This window comes from Scyliorhinus torazame, chromosome 29 (assembly GCF_047496885.1).
Source record: "Scyliorhinus torazame isolate Kashiwa2021f chromosome 29, sScyTor2.1, whole genome shotgun sequence".
NCBI classification, from domain to species: Eukaryota; Metazoa; Chordata; class Chondrichthyes; order Carcharhiniformes; family Scyliorhinidae; genus Scyliorhinus; species Scyliorhinus torazame.
In genome coordinates, this window is record NC_092735.1 from 36,645,407 (window position 1) to 36,652,694 (window position 7,288).

Consider the following 7,288-nt stretch of genomic DNA (forward strand, 5'->3'; position numbering starts at 1 on the left):
ATAAACAGGTCAGGCAGCATCTGTGGAGAGAGAAACGGAGTTCAGTGTTTCAAGTCAAAATTCAAAAACATTCTTTCAAAACAAACACCTTTTTGTTTCTTTGCTTTTGTTCCATTACCACTTCCTTTGGCTTTTGTACCATGAAGCCTTTTGTATTTTAATCTCTTCTGCCCTCCGCCCTATGACAGACCCTCCCTTTCTTGCTCCTTCCACCCCCTCCCTCTCCCATCTAGCTCCAGAGCTGTTACAACATTCCTCTGTTCCGATGAAAGGTCACATGTTAATCCTGTTCTCTCCTCAGATGCCGCCTGCCTTGCTGAATATTTCCAGCAATTCCTCTTCATGTCTCGGGCACCGTAACTCTTCCATTATGGGGCGGGATTCTCCGTGTATCGGCGCGATGGCCCGAACCCGGCGCCAAAAACGGTGCGAATCACTCCAGCGTCGGGCCCCTCCGAAACGTCGCAAATTCCCCGGCCAGGAATGGGCTAGTAGCGGCGTGACGCCATTCACGACGGCATCACCCATCACGGACGCGGGCGCCGTCAGTGACACCGCGCAGCGTCAGTGATGCCGTGTGGCGTCGCTGCACAAAAGCTAGCCCCCCCCCCACCACGGAGACCTGGCAAAATGGCCGCCCGCAAAACACTGCCTGCCCCCTTTCCATCTTCCCCCTTCCCCCATATCCCCCCTTCCCCCATATCCTCCTTCCCCATATCCCCCCTACCCCCATATCCTCCTTCCCCATATCCCCCCTACCCCCATATCCCCTTCCCCATATCCCCACATTCCCCATATCCCCCTTCCTCCACATCCCCTTCCACCCTTCCCCCATATCTCCCTTCCCCCATATTCCCCCTTCACCCATATCCCATCTTCCCCAATATCCCCCCTTCCCCATATCCCTCTTCCCCATATCCCTGTTCCCCCATATCCCCCCTTCCCCCATATTCACATTCCCCCATATACCCCTTCCATCATATCCCCCTCCCCATGTCCCCCCTTCCCCATATGCACCTCCCCCATGTTCCCCCATCTCCTTCCCCATATCCCCTTCCCCCATAACCCCCTTCCCCCATATCCCCCACTCCCCTATATCCCCATCCCCATATCCCCTTCCGCCATATCCCCCCTTCCCCCAACCCCCATATCCCTGTTCCCCCATATCCCCCTTCCACATATCCCCCCTTCCCCATATCCCCATCCCCATATCCCCCTCCACCCGTATCCCCTTCCCCATATCCCCCTTCCCCCTATCCCTACCCCCTTCCCTCATATCCCCTTCCCCCTATCCCCCTTCCTCCACATCCCTTTCTACCCTTCCCCCATATCCCCCATATTCCCCCTTCACCCATATCCCACCTTCCCTCATATCTCCCCATCCCCATACCCCTCTTCCCCCATATCCCTGTTCCCCCATAACCCCCTTCCCCATATCCCCCTTCCCCATATCCCCATTCCCCCATATACCCCTTCTCTCATATCCCCCTCCCCATATCCCCCCTTCCTCATATGCACCTCCCCCATATTCCCCCATCCACTTCCCCATATCCCCGTTCCCCCATACCCCCATTTCCCATAACCACCTTTCCCCATATCCCCCCTTCCCCTATATCCCCACCCCTCCATATCCCCTTCCCCCAGATCCCCCCTTCCCCCATATTCCCCCAACCCCCATATCCCCCATATCCCTGTTCCTCCATATTCCCCTTCCACATATCCCCCCTTCCCCCATATCCCATATCCCCCTCCACCCGTATCCCCTTCCCCATATCCCCCCTTCCCCCTATCCCTCCTTCCCCATATCCCCCTTCACCCATATCCCCTTCCCCATATTCCCTCTCCCCCAACCCCCTTATCCACCCTTCCCCATATCCTCCTCCCATATCCCCTTCCCCCATATCCCCCTTCCCCCATATCCCCCATCCCAAATATCCCCCCTTCCCCCATATCCCCCTTCCCCCATATCCCCTTCCCCATATCCCCTCTTCCCCCATATCCCCCTTCTTCATATCTCCTTCCCACATATCCCCCTTCCCCATCCCCCCTTCCCCATATCCCCTTCCCCCATATCCCCCTTACCCCATATCCTCCCATCCCCCATATCCCCCTTCCCTATATCCCCCTTACCCATATCCCCTTCCCTCATATCCCCCTTCCCCATATCCCCCTTCCCCCATATCCCCTTGCCCATATCCCCTTCCCCATATTCCCCTTCCCCATATCTCCTTCCCCCATATCCCCCCTTCCCCCATATTCCCTTCCCCCATATCCCCTTCCCCATAACCCCTTTCCCCACCCCCCTTCCCCATATCCCCCATATCTCCTTCCCTCATATCCCCCCTTCCCCATCCCCCTTCCCCATATCTCCCTTCTCCATATCCCCTTCCCCATATTCCCTCTCCCCCAACCCTCATATCCCCCTTCCCCCCTATGCCCTTCCCCATATCCCTTCCCCCATACCCCTCTTCCCCCTATCCCCCTTCCCCCATATCCCGCCTTCCCCATCCCCTTCACCCACATCCCCTTCCCCCATATCTTGCTTTCCCCATATTCCCTTCCCCCATATCCCCTTCCCCATATCCCCCATTCCCCATATCCCCCATACCCCCTTCTCCATATCCCCCCTTCCCCATATCCCCTTCCCCATATCCCCCCTTCACCATATCCCCTTCCCCATATCCCCCATATCTCCTTCCCCCATATCCCCCCTTCCCCATATCCCCCATATCCCCTTCTCCATATCCCCCCTTCCCCATATCCCCTTCCCCATATCCCCCTTCCCCCATATCCCCCTTCCCATCCCCCTTCCCCCATATCTCCTTCCCCCATATCCCCCCTTCCCCCATATCCCCTTTCCCCATATCCCCCTTCCCCCATATCCCCTTCCCCCATATCCCCCTTCCCCCATATCCCCATTCCCCCTTCCACCATATCCCCCTTCCCCATATCCCCCCTTCCCCATATCCCCCCTTCCCCCATTTCCCCCCTTCCCCCATATCCCCCTTCCCCCTTATGCAAGTCATTATTTTGACATCTCATTATTTCGAATGTTTAGCTCTCTTGAGCAAAAAGCTTTTCCCAATACATATGTCATCAATCTATCTTTTTTTTTAAATTTAGTGTGCCCAATTCAATTTTTCCAATTAAAGGGCAATTTAGCGTGGCCAATCCACCTACCCTGCACATCTTTGGGTTGTGGGGGTGAAACCCACGCAGACACGGGGAGAATGTGCAAACTCCACGGGGACAGTGTCCCAGGGCCGGGACCGAACCTGGGACCTCGGCGCCGTGAGGCAGCAGTGCTAACCACTGCGCCGCCGTGCTGCCCATCAATCTATCTTTCACCAAACTGTACAAAACGTTGGTTATGCGACAGCAAGAGTATTGTGTGCAATTCTGGAATCCACATTATAGGAGGGATGTAAAAGCATTGGCAAGGGCACAGCTTTACAACACAAGGGTAGTGTCCAACAGGTTTTTTTTGAGTCACTAGCTTTCGGAGCACAGCTCCTTATGAGAGACAGAGATAGAGTAGACAGAATCCTTTCCCCTTGGTGGAGGGATCAATGACCAGGGGGCAGAGATTTAAGGTGAGTGGCAGGAGGTTTCAAGGGGATGTGAGGAAAAACCTTTTCACCCAGAGTGGGGTGGGAGCCTGGAACCCGCTGCCTGAAAGGGTGGTGGAGGCAGAGACCCTCAGAACAAAGATGTGCAGGTTAGGTGGATTGGCCATGATAAATTGCCCTTAGTGTCCAAAATTGCCCTTAGTATTGGGTGAGGTTACTGGGTTATGGGGATAGGGTGGAGGTGTTGACCTTGGGTAGGGTGCTCTTTCCAAGAGCCGGTGCAGACTCGATGGGCCGAATGGCCTCCTTCTGCACTGTAAATTCTATGATAATCTATGAACATTTAGATGTGCACTTGCGATCCCAGGGCAGCCAAGACTCTGGACCAAGTGCTGGCAAATGGGATTGGAATAGTCAGGTGGTTGTTTATGACTGGCGTAAATGCAATGGGCCGAAGGGTCTTTTCTGACTATCGATCTCTATGACTCTAATTTCCTTCACGCACTATGGTGCTGCCCTCATCCGCTCCTTTGCTGTATCAAGGGGGTTTGGACAAGATAAAACAAGAATATAAGATAATTGTTGAGGATCCTGTTCACCTTCCTCATTTGTAAAGATTAAGGTTCTCTAATCTTTTCGCGTCTCCTTTGCACTTGGCATCTCTTGCGTTTCCCTTTCCTTGTGCAAGTGTAGTGTTTTTGTGGAGTGAGACCCGATACTGAAATTGAACGCAGCTCAAAGTGATGGAATGACAAGGGCTGTCAATCCATTGACTGTGCTTCTACAAGGGCCGCACTGCAGTCCCAAGACTTTGATACAAACCTGGAAGATCTTGAGGAAGCAATGTGCAGTCTACCACCTGGTTTCAAGATCCCACACTGAGTGGCCGTTACAAAAATGCACCAAGTTCTGTCCACAAGTCTTTTTCATTTATTTGTGTCCTTGGCAAGGCCAGCATTTATAGCCCATCCCTAATTGCCCTTGAGAAGGGTATTTTCTTCCCCTCCATTTTTCTGTTCTGCAAACTAAAGGTGCTTCCTCATACTGGGTCACACTTTAACAGAGATTCCTGGATCTCCGAAATCTCATCTCCGTCTCCTTCTATCAAATTGTCCATTTTTCCTGGTGTCAGTCCATTGCTGGTTGATCACCCTCCTCCACCCGCTGCGGCCAGTCACCCATTCCTATCCATACCGGCTGCATTCAAGCCTTTCGCCAACGCACCTTTCTATCTGATCTTCAGTCTTCCTCTTCCTCTGCTTCCAGGTAGTCCCATCTCCACCTCTCCCTTCACCATCTTTCTTGTTCTCTCTCTCTCTGCAACAGGTGACCATTTCTATTCGACCTCTTCTCGGTTACTTTCTGCAATGCTTCCTCAACTCCGGCACCTTGCCAAATAAGGCTGTTTCCATATGTCACCTCAGCCATCGAACATCTTCTTGACTTGTCCAAACAGGACAAAGCCTCATTAGGGGAATCCGATTCAGACCTCAGCCCGTGGACAAACACTTGTGTTTCTTTTCCAGTGGGGCCATTGACTCGTGAACAGGAATGGGGGGAAAATTGTCCAATTTTCTCTTTCCTCACTCATGGGTATGAGCCAGTTGTAACAGTCCTGAATACGCCTTCAATTAAAGTATATTGCAATGCCACGTGACATCTTCCTGGGCTAAATAGATCACCACCTTGCCACATGATGTATCCAGTTATTTCAACGCGATGTTCACTGAATATTACAACTACCATAACATTGCATCACTGGGCTTGAAAAGAAGATCAGGGTTTATTTCTTTTTGAAAGGTCACCGTTCAGTACAGTACTCACAGGCTACTGATCTGGTCATACTGAAGCAGCTGCTCCTGCCCCAGATCACCCCCTGTTCCTGTCAATCACATTCCCCAGCCCCTCCCCATCACCCAGAACCTATCCCACCTGGAACTATTGCTGGAGTCGTGTTTGACGGGTATGTGTGTGCGTGTGCATGCGTGAACTCATGCCCATGGTCAGATACAAGTCTGTGCACCCACATGTATATATGTGAGCATGTATGTGCGTGCAGGGATATGTATGTACAATAATGCTTTAATGGAATATCACTATTATGCCTCCATTCTGACTCCCACAAGACTGTTACTTCCAAAGGCCATGTGTGCCCTGCACAGTCACACACCTTCCCCCAGCTAATGATCTGACGGAACTGGGCATGGGACTGAGCCCAGTTAAAAATAATTTGTATCCACGCACACACATTCCAACAATTGGATGGACAGCAGCCGGCAACTAAACCGCAGCTCATTTCATACCAACACCAGAACGTAAGAAACAGGAGCAGGAGTCGACCGTTCAGCCCTTCAAAGGTGCTTAACCATCCACTAAGAGGCATAACTGACTTTCCACCTCAATTCCTTCTCCCAATTCCATCCCCATATCCCTTAATTCCCTCAACGCCCAAACGTCTATTGAGCTCTACCTTAACGATATTCCGCAATGGAGAATCCACAGCTCTCCGGGGGAGGGGGTTCCAAAGATTCACAACCGTCTTGGCCAACGCCCCCGCCCCCCCCCGCGTTAAAGACAAAGCTATGATCTAGCAGCTCCATTAGCCGCATGCGCTAAATGTCACAAGCGGCCAAAAATGGGATTTGCGCCAGCGAGATCTCAGTCTGAGATCTTCCCCGCCACTCCCCCTCACCCAAAAAGGGCATGAACCTCATTCCTATAATTAAAAAAAAATAAATTTAGAGTACCCAATTCATTTTTTCCAATTCAGGGGCAATTTAGCGTGGCCAATCCATCTGCCCTGCAGATCTTTTTTGGGTTGTGGGGGTGAAACCCACGCAGGCACGGGGAAAATGTGCAAATTGCACACAGGCAGTGACCCAGACCCGGGATCAAACCCGGGACCTCAGTGCCGTGAGGCAGCAGTGCTAACCACTGGGCCATCGTGCTGCCCATTTCCATAAATTTTAATAAATTGACATATACTCACCGGCATGACGCCGTAATGTCCGACCACGCTTTATCCTCCCACCCGCCTGGGGTGATGTCACCCCGACGTGAATCACTACTGGTTTTCAAAAATGAAAGCCACTGATGATGGCCACGCCAGGGGGGCTCTGTAAGCTATAGCTCCTGGGTAGTGCGGGACATACTGCCCCCATGGCACCCTGGCATTGCCAACCTGGTCTTGCCATGGTGACAGTGCTAGGGACGGCCACTCTGGGGAGCCTGATTGGGGGGGTTCCCCTTATGTGAGGAGGAGGGGGGGTCAATGTTTAACAGGCGCGAAAAGGTGTCTGTGAAGTTGGTGAATTTTACACTGCTTTTCCCACCCAATCCGTATCTCTGCTGTTTGGGGAAAATTACGGCCATAAGGCGACGGAGCTGAAGCGGGCCATTCAGCCCATCGAGTCTGCTCCACCAATTCAATGAGATCATGGCGGACCTGATCTGATAATCCTCAACTCCACTTTCCCACCATACCCCAATCCCTGACTGGTTAGAAGACCATAAGACGCAGGAGCAGAGGTAGACCATTCGGCCCATCCAGTCTGCTCCAGCCGAGGACAGCAGTTTCTCAGCACCTGCCTTGTCAGACCCCTGAAGAGGATTCTACATTTCAGTGCGATCACCCTTCCAAACTCCCAGGGTTTGTATGCCTGGTCTACTCAACCCCTCCTCACCGGACAGTCCCCTCGTTCCAGGAACTGGTCCAGGGA